At 38.9% G+C, this 10,278-nt stretch overlaps 1 protein-coding gene across 1 annotated transcript in view; it reads right to left on the bottom strand.

Moving 5' to 3' along the window:
- sh3bp2 (SH3-domain binding protein 2) overlaps positions 1–7,499 on the bottom strand; it is a 35,952-nt gene extending 28,453 nt beyond the window's left edge. Inside the window, exons 1-2 of the mRNA XM_015391074.1 lie at positions 7,394–7,499; positions 7,213–7,320 (exon numbers count right to left, since the gene is read on the bottom strand). The gene's annotated coding sequence lies outside the window, so the exon portion shown is untranslated. The remainder of the gene's footprint in view (positions 1–7,212; positions 7,321–7,393) is intronic.
- Between the last annotated feature and the right edge of the window lie 2,779 nt (positions 7,500–10,278).

Raw genomic sequence — 10,278 nt, 5'->3', positions numbered from 1 at the left:
ATGCTTATTGTGAGGGATTGCTGAAGAGTAAAGGAGTCGAGGCAATCAGCTGGTTTTCCTTAGATAGAAAACTTTGAATCAATCTGACTGGATGATCTGGTGAACTGGAAAGTGACCTGAGATGACATGATGTGAATTGTCGCTATAGAAATAAACTAAAATGAATTGAATCATGAACATTTAAAGCTTATACTCTGAGCAGATAAAGCCAAGAATGTGACCCAATGTGGGGATCAGATTTTTATAAAACAAGTCCAAAGTTTTCTTTTCTCTGTAACTGTTGAAATGTTGCCGGTGTAACAGAGTGAGGTGTGGTTAGAATCACCTCTTATTGCCACAAATGTTTGCAGTTTAGCAACAATGGAACTGATGACATGTCCGAAGTGTCTCTGGGCAAATTATATGAACGAAAACCAGTTTCCAACAGTTAAAGATCTAGGCTGCAGCGATGAAGCTTCACATCAACTTCTCCTGAGTGACACCATTTGTCCACAAGCACTGCTGAACCGCCTCCCTCCAGGCTTCTTTAAATCTCTTTCTGCTAATTTGGTCAGAACTCCTGGCAGAGACAAGCAGGAGTCAGGAATGTGATCCTACAGCCATGTTTCAGTCAAACATGTGATGCTGCAGTGCCAATATTCTGGCTGGGTCTTTTTTTAGGACTAACTTGTGTTTTAAAGATCTCACAGGGTTAGGTTAGATATGACAGGTGGAAGAGAAGGCTTAAGTTTCTTACTCCTCTCTCTTTTGCAGCTCAGCTTGTACCGCTAAAGTAAGTGAGGTGTTATATCAGCTTTGTAGATGTTAATGTGCTGCTCCTAGGTGTAAACACCACTTGCTATTGCTGTTGAGGCTATGCATCAAATGTAAAAAAAAAAATACTAACAAAAGTACTTTCAGTTGTACAGCATCCTACACCAAAGGGAAAAAACCCAGGAAAGAGAAAATCTGGTATACAAACAGCAGAACTAAAGCAGACCTACTGCAAATTAGAGCCACGTTAAGCAGTGCAAGTCCACAATCTGCAAGAGTCTTCACCTGTCTGCATCCCTCTACATTAGTCTGAATATGTCTACAGTCTCCTGCATCAGTCTGTAGTAGAAACAAGTCTGCATTCTTCTGCATCGGTCTGTGAGTCTACATCATTTTGTCAGCGTCTGCAGCATTAGACACAAGTCTGCATCAGTCTGCATCAGTCTGAAAGTCTATATCATTCTGCATCTGTTTGCATCAGTCTATGGTCTGTATTAATCTGTATAAATCTACAAGAGTCGGCATCGGTCTTTATCAGTCTGCATCATTCCACATTAGTCAGCCTTATTCTGATTAGTCATCATACTTCTGCATCCGTCTGCATTTATCTGCATCAGTCTGCAAGACATTATCCTCTATTTGTTCATATCAGTCAGCATCAGTCTGTATTGGTCTTTATTAACACCCTCCTGCATCAGTCATAATCAGTTAACAGTTTGTATTAAGGGACTGCGTTGGTCTTTATGTATCAGTCTGTCAAAAGCAGCCTCACATGAACAAAAACTAACAATCAACTTGCAAAACTTGCAAAAACCAAACAAACCAGATGCAGCAACGTGAAATAAATCAAGCCTCATAAACTCTGAAACATCATCTAAACCTGAGTGAGATGTACCTGAAAGATTAAGGTGGTCTTCAGATCCTATTCTCATCCCTTTAATTTAGTCCACTGGTTTAAAAAAGTCTGCAGTTTTTAAAGGTTCTTTTGTTGTCAGACTCGTTATTCGTCATTAAACGTACCACAGAGCTCAGAAGTTATACAAAAAGAAGCTGTTGATTTTATTAGAGATTCAGTCTCATAATAGTTAGATCAGAACAATGACCACTACAGGTGCTACCAAAATAAAAGCTCCGTTTGGTCAGTTTGCAGCTTCTATTAGGCTAAACTGATATGACCCCTAAATAAAGCAGCAGCTTAAACCTTGCCTCTAAAAAAAACCCCGTAATTAAGTCCTTTTCACCACAAACATGTCTAAAAAAGAATATAAAAGTTACCGTAAAAGATTCGGTTTCATCAAATAAAAAAATCGAGTCACAAATATTTAGGCAGTGAAGGAGGAGGAGAAACCTGGAGGTTATGCTACGTTCAGAACGCAAACAGCAGAAGCAGCAGAAGCAGCAGGTTTACATGCAAAGTCAATGGTTGCACCACATCAACCAATGAGAGAAGCTGATCTGGGAGCTGGTAGGGAGTCAGACGCAGCACTGCTGATGCAGAGCGCTATGATCACTCCTCTGAAACAGTTTATTAACGCCTAAATTAACTTCAAATGTAGAAACCTGCCGGCAGAATATGTTGGCTTTTATTATCCTGCTGCCTGCAGTTTGTAGCACAGACCTGAAAAACGCTAACATCTACTTCCAGCCGCCACCAACAGGAGGGGAAAACCCTGGAGAGGCGAGCGGGCCTGAGGCAGCTGCTGCTGGGGATTCCCAGTGACAGCGCAGCGCCGGTATGTGGGGGTCTGAGCGGCTCCCACAGAGAAATAATCTTTGAAGGCAGGATGGTAATCTGGATGAACTGACTGCACAGATTATGTGCAAAAAGCATTTTTTAATGTTAACATTTATCTACTTTTAGTGCAATAAGATAAAAGAAGCAGGTCTGTTAAAGGTCGTGGAAAATGTTTAATGTAGAGCTGCAACTAACGAATATTTTATATATAATAATATAATAATAATATAATAATATAATAATAATAATATAATATTTATCGATTAATCTGTCGAATATTTTTTCGATTAATCAATTAATAATCGGATAGCAAAAGGTTCCTTAAAGAAGATGTTTCTATGAAATTAAAGCAGGTGAAGATAAAACTTCTTCACTTGAGAAGTTCTGAATAGACAGATGGAAAAGTTTTTTTTATTTTAAATGAAACATTTTTTAGATTTTGTTTTACAATCTTGGTATAATTCCTGCTCTAAGTGGGTCACTCTGCAAACTAAAGCCATGTTTTACAGTCTGTAGACTCCAATTAGTGATTAATCAGTTACTAAATTAATTAACAATTATTACGATAATCGATTAATCACAATTAATTCATTATTTCAGCCCTAATTTAATGAAGTTTAATGAAGAGTTTACAGATATGGTGGATTTCTAAGAAGAACAGTTACTCTTGATAGATGCCCCCCCATTCAGAGTCCCTTTTTTAAGCCTCTATTAAAGCCTTCATTTAAATTAATTTCAATAATTAATAATAATCGTTTGATTTGGAGTCCTCTATGGTTTTCTTGTAATTTTTTTGCCTTGTCATCTACATACGTGTTCATTAGAGCAAAATAATCATGTTCCAACGTTTGTTCTTGGAAACAACAATCATATTTCCCTGAAGCAAGTTTCCCTAATTTAAATAACATCCTGTTTAATCAAAGCGTTACCCTGATATAAAAACAGATCTTTATTACGTTTTTTAATTGCAGAATTTAACTCCTGAAAAGATGTTTTAGACTCCATGCAGGAGCTGTTGTGGTCTTCCTTCTCGTTGCTCACAGGTTTTTAGATGCTTCCTGGAGCTCCTCTGGGATTCACCAAGCAGCGGAACGGAGCGGAATGCAGCAGAGTGGAGCTGGACTAAGTCTAAATAGGAGGTAAATAGGAGGAGCTGTACGGGTTTAACCTGCCTAAAAGCTCAGCCATCATCTCCGCCTCCTTTGAATGTTCCTCCAAGCTTAGATCCATCATGGAGAACACCTTCCACCCTCTGCAGCAGACTGTAGAGGAGCTGAGCAGCTCCTTTAATGAAAGACTTTTACACCCGGTGTGTAAAAGTAGCCCTACTGCAGGTCATTCATCCCTGCTGCAACCAGACTCTACAATGAGACATCACAACGGCAATAACTTGTGCAATTATAATAATAACAATAACCGGTTTCTCTATATCTGACACTCAGTACAATAGATATATCAATATAAGGATCCATCTATATAAATACCCATGGAAACACGCTGTGCAATAACACTGCATAATATTCCTCCTTACTGTTTATACTGTATGTATCTCATGCACCTTTTTCTTCCTTTTGCACTTTCTTCTCCTTTGACTATTTGAGCTGATGGAAAAAATACATTTCTCCACTGTGAGATAAATTAAATCAATCAATCAATATGCTTCCTTATGTTTCTTATTTTGAGGAGCAGGGGCAGCTTTAGCAAATTTGTAGCCCTACTGTAGGAAAAGACAGGCAGGGGCCCCTCTGAATGGAAAAGACATAGAACAGCCCCATTCTCCAGGTTCTAGGTTGTGTCCCTCTCTTCTTGTCCCTTTTCTTCTTGTTTTCCTCTCTATGTTTTGTACTCAGCTGACTTTTCATGCTGTCTCTAAAGGAATGAAAGATTTTTTCCAAGCACTAAGCTCACTTAGCTGATTGCTCCTTCCTGTGTTTCCAAAAAGGCCAAAGTAAATAACCCAGTCCTTCTTTTCACTGTAGACAAGCCATGATCTGCTTATCTGTTCTCCATTTTTCATTTGGATGAAATAATAGCTGCATGAATCATGACAGCAGACAAGATAGAGGAGAGCAGGAGGCGGGGTTACCAATCTACTCGCTCTGGAGAGCAGAGTTCGCTGCTTTTAGATGTTGTCTCCAAAGTCTCCAGTAGCAGAAAAAAGTCTCTAGATTTGGCGCTAGGAGCTTTTTAGAAATCAAAGTGCTAGAGGGGTCTGAAAAGTGGCTAAATATAGCGACTAAAGCGCTAAGTTGGCAACACTGCTCTTTGCATGGTTTGTTTTCAAATGGTTTGCTGCTGTCTGTTTGGACCTTTCTGAACATGTGCAGCAAATGGACTGATCCAATATGGTGGACACTGAGGGGGGGGGCTGAGACACACTTAATATTATCAGCGTTCTGATGGCATTTTTATGGCATTCATATTTAATCTGCACAAATAAGGAATAGTTGTATTAACCACACATGTAAACAGAGTTTTATGGGGTCTCTAGGAACTTGGTTCCCTAGGCATCTGTTTAGTATCCCCCCCTAGAAATGGTCCCTAGCAATGTTAGATCTTTGCTGTCCCACATAGATGCTGTTTTAATGCTCTGGGTAATTGCCTGGTTCATAAAATGTAGGTTTTTGCAAAAGAAGAACTGAAATACACAATTATGGATACAATTTCTGCAGAATGGAGAGACAGTTGAACCCCAGACTCAAACACACTGTCTCCCCCTGGACCTCCTCCGCAGAGCATTTTATTAACAGAACATGATGCATGGTTACAAACAGAATATTGTTCTGACAGAACAATTGATCAGTTCATGAAGACAGGATGCTTCATCCGAACGACAAGGCAGGATGGTCTCCTGAGACAGGAGTGGAGCATCCCCTTGCAAAAATGTTTTATAAGCACACATTAATTTTATAATCATCATTGAATAAACCTGAGTTTGACTATAAAAATGTTAAAAAAGGACAACAATGTGTTGCATCAGGGTCACTTCCTGCTGTGTCATAAACTCCTGCGACCCTAAACCAGCCGGTTGACCCAGCAGGCGGTCTGTGCACCAATAATCATGTCAAAGATGTGAAAGAATGAAGGAAATTCTTAAAGATACAACAAAGTGATAAATATCAGGATTGTTTCTTAACCCCAGCATGTTTATTTATTCATAGATTAAATCTGTTAGATCAAAGGTTTCAGTTTTTTAGTGCTCAGTTGCTGGTTTCCCCAGAAGGAGGATGTAAACGTCATGCTTCCGGGGGCTGTTGGGAATACTGGAGGATGGATTTGCATGAAAGCCTGAACTTTTCCTGGTTAGATGCAAAAATAAAAACCGTGTTTCAACCTTCAGATTTTTTTACGTGAACCAGAAACACCGATAGGAGCCAAGCTACAGTGGCGACTCAAACCTAAACTTGTGCAGGTTTCATTTCTTTCTCCCTCACAGAAAGTCTGAATTTATTCTCATAAAAATCATTTTTTTTTGGATATGGTGCAATTATTCTTTCTTAAATGTTGCAATAAAACAATAATTTACATTTTTACCTTTAAAAGTTGAATGATATGTTTCTGCTGCAGCCCTAACAATCAGCCACAAGCCGTCCAAATGCAGCCGCATCCTGCTGCTGTTTGATGCTCAAACTATTTATAGAACCATTTAAAAACTTGTAAAATGTATATGAAGTTAAGAAACGGCAGATCCAGAGTCGAGTGGGAAAGTTTTTACAAATTTCTCCTCTTTTTGTTATAATTCCATGTTTCAAATCTTCAAATGAATTCAAATATCAGGCAGAGAAAACCTGAGAGAAAACAGAAGTTTAGGTGAAAATCTAAAGTAAAGTAATCCCCCCCTCAGTGTACAGAGTTCACCTGCTGCTGCCAAAAACTCTTCAGATTACAGCCCGACATTTTGAAAATCAGGAAATTCCTTTAACAGAACCTGCCTGACCGCATGAAGTACGTGAAAGGATCTTAAAAACCAACACCTGAACTAAAGACATTCAGAAACCGATGGAGGACAAATCAGGCGATTAGGAGGTTTAACGATCGGAGAGAATAGATTTAAATTGGCAGAACCATCGCTGAGCGAAAATATACACAAAGAACGATCTGATGTTTACGAGAAACATCTCAATGGTTTCACTGAACCTCCAGGGAGGTTTCTGTCGACTGGTGAGACAATTGAACAGAATCAGAAGTAAAAGAATAAATAAAAACAAAGCAAATGAAAAGGAAAACTAGTTTTTTGGATTGGCCTAGTCAAAGTCTGGAGTCAAATGTGATGTTGACGATTTTACACAATCAAAGGGAGGTCATTCATTTTGAATAAAGACTTAAAGGAAGCTGATCAGGCATCATCAACCTGCTGATCAGGCTGCATTCAGCTGCTATTAGGTTTAGGAAGGATTTACTTTTCATTAATGCTGCTTTGGCTTTTCATCTAAAATCCATATTTAAAGGCTGAAATATAAAACTTCCGCTCATTTCTGAAACTAACCCTGAGAGAATAAGTAACATCCTGTTGATCTTTATTTAGCAGCATTTTTATCCGCTTTCATGAATTAAAACACGTCTGACTGTGATCAAGATCAAAAGGAACTGCAGCAGCTCATAAAACCAGAAATAACTGCCTTCAATGACTTGGCAGATCTGCAGCGCAGCAGATAAAAACGTTTCTTCTCCTCACATGAAGAAAGCTGCATTTTTCTGTGAAGAATAGGAAGGAATGAACGTACCCATGGATTGCTGTCAGCTGTGGAGCTCCTCTGCCTGTGTCATCAGCGCTGTGCGTCCTGCAGAGCTCTCCTTCAGCTGAGCTGACTTCCTGGCTCTGAGCTGCCTGCCTTCAACCACAGAGAGAGAAGCTGCAGCCCTCAGTCAGACTCTCACAGCGTTGCACACAAATAACCGGCCTACCTTCAGAAAGGAGGCTTTAAAAAGCAGGACTTGAGGGCGAACAGCAGAGAATGGGAGCTCTGATGGAAGCTTGTGTCTCCTGCAGGTCCTCTGGCTGAATGACAGCAGGCAGAACTTCATGTCAGACTTCCCCTTCATGCAGAGGCTGAGCCACTCCTACATGTTTAATAAATCACCCCACACCCTCTGCTGCTTTTAGGCTTCTACTTTTGGCTTCTTTGTTTTTATTTCCATTTTTTCTTGTTTTCTCTTCTATGGAGTGAATTTTGTTTCATTATTATTGCAAAGAACATTTCTTTTGTAAATAGAAATGTTAAAAAAAAGAAAAAATAATAAAATGAAATCTGGAAATTAAACTTTTGTAGGGTAACTTTGCTGTTTCCTCAGTTTTTAATTTTATTATTATTGAAAAAAAATCTTTCTTTTGCTTTTTAGATTTTTAAAAATATTTTATTCATTCATGTTTTTTTTTTGGAGTATAATTTTATGAGTTGCATTCTTTTTAAATAAGGTTTCCAGATCATTATCTTCACTCTCTTCACGTCTGGAGGCGGGCTTTCCTCTGGAGTGAGGAGCAAAGACGCGTTTCTATTGGTCTGCAGAGATAGATGGGCGGGTAAAGAACCCAGCCCAAAAAAGATATGAAAATATCCATCCATCCATTTTTCATCACGCTTTAACCCTTTATGGGCGGGTGAGGGGTGCTGGTGCCTACCTCCAGCTGTCTACGGGTGAGAGGCGGGGTCCAGCCTGGACAGAGAGGCGGGGTCCAGCCTGGACAGACAGACCATTCAGACACACACTCACACCTAAGGAGAATTTAGAGAAGCCAATTAACCTAACAGTCTGTGGGAGGAAGCCGGAGTACCCAGAGAGAACCCATGCATGCTCAGGGCTCACGCTCGATGCAGAAAGACCCCGAGAATTGAACCTGAAACCTTCTTGCTGCAACGCAGCAGTGCTACCAACTGCTCCTCTTTGCAGCCCATGAAAAATAATACAATTAAATTAAATTTGAAAATAAGAAAATCTGTAAAAACATTTTAGAAAATAAAAATTTGAATGAATTAAATTTTAAAAATATGAAATATAGTTTATATACATAAAAAAGCCACCCAAAAAGGTTTAAAAAACGTCACAATCAAACCAAAGCTTTCCAAGAGTAACTTTGCTGTTTTCTCAGATTTTATTAATTTTTTTTTTTTAGTTTTTACGGCACTAGTGGCTCGTTTTTTTTCGATAGTAGGCTGACAGGAAAGGGGGGAATGAGAGAGGGGGAGAGACATGTTGGAAATGACTTGGGTCGCCCGTAAATGGGTGTGCGCTAACCACTGCACCGCCAAAGCACGCCCCAGATTTTATAATATTTATTATTTATTTTAACACATTTTCTTTTACAAAACGAATTCCTGGAAACGATAATGGAACAAAGTTTACTACATATTTTCCAAGCTGTGACCACAGGTGTGAACAAAGATCAAATACTTGGTTAACTTAAAGGAAATGTTTTCTCTTTCTGTTTGTTTACAAGGCTGAAACTTTTTTCTTCATTTACATTTTGAAGCAATTATCTGTACTTTCTTTTCCTTACATAAAAAAAAGACTCGTTACTTCTGTATCATTTCAGCTAGTTTCCGTTATGCTGTGTCAATGTTTCTAAAATAAAAGCTTTATCCAGTTTACTCCATCCAGAACGTGATTGTCTTTGGAAGCAGAACTGCTCCAAGTTCTTGTTTCCCTAATTGGCATAAAATACCTTAAACACGAGAACAGAAAGAAATGTTTTGGATAAAAGAATAAAAACAAAACAAATAATATTTAATAATATAAAGCCCTGAATTGATTAAGAAAGAATAATTGTTAAAGTAAAAGAACTTCTCAGTATTAAATTATCAAAATAATCTCTAAACTGAATTCAGTTCATGTTTCAGATCAATAGATCAAACTCAGGGATAAACATTTATCATACAAGTTAAAAGAAATCAGTAAGAAAATACATTTCTGTCTGTTTCTTAAGTTTTGAATTTAAAATGAACTTTTGCAAAAAATGTTTGACATTTTATATCATAGCTTATCAGAACCCTGCTTCAGGAGCTGCAGCTCAGTCTGTCCAGCAGGAGGCTGTTTTTATTCAAATCTAAAGGATCTATTTGTCCTCACCAGAACATTGATTATAAACAACATTAATAGTGAAACTGAAGCTGTAAACCTTTTTATTTTCTTATTTCTGCTATTGACAGAAAAATATATCAGATATAAAGTCTAGATCCCAATACATTTAGACTATTCTTAAAAAGAAAATCCTGAAAAAAAAGGAATGTGGGCTGCATGGTGGTGCAGTTTCAACATAAAGGTCCTGGGTTCCATTCCCAGCCCAGAGTCTGTTTGTTATCCCTGTTCATGTGTGGGTTCTCTCCGGGTACCCTGGCTTCCTCAGACCCGCCCTTCAGTTTATCTCTAAATCCCCCTCTGGGGTGAATGCCTGGCAGGATGGCTCTGCCCTGTGATGGACTGGCGACGTGTCAAAGGTGAACCCGGCATTTTTAAAGGCCAGCTCCACTGAGAGCCTGAAGGAAGCAGGAGGAGATGGATGGAAATAAAATGTTCTTGCTCATAACATCCAGATTTCCTCAGANGCTGCTGCCTGCGTCCTCACTAGAACTAAGAAAGTAGAGCACATCAGCCCGGTTCTAACATCCTCAGTTCCCCATATCTCAGAGAATAGATTTTAAAATCCTTCTGTTAGTCTATCTGAAAGGCTGAGCTCCAGGATGCATGGTTGGCAGGGAATCGACAGCCGGACCTCACTGGATCAGAATCAAACATGAGGAAGCAGCTTTTAGTTTTTCAGCTCCCCTAATTTGAAATAAATTCCCTGAAAACTG

The sequence above is a fragment of the Cyprinodon variegatus genome, unplaced genomic scaffold (genome assembly GCF_000732505.1).
Source record: "Cyprinodon variegatus isolate N-32 unplaced genomic scaffold, C_variegatus-1.0 Scaffold524, whole genome shotgun sequence".
In the NCBI taxonomy this organism is placed as follows: Eukaryota; Metazoa; Chordata; class Actinopteri; order Cyprinodontiformes; family Cyprinodontidae; genus Cyprinodon; species Cyprinodon variegatus.
Note: the sequence above shows the minus strand (reverse complement) of the source record. Positions and strands in the feature narration are given on the sequence as shown.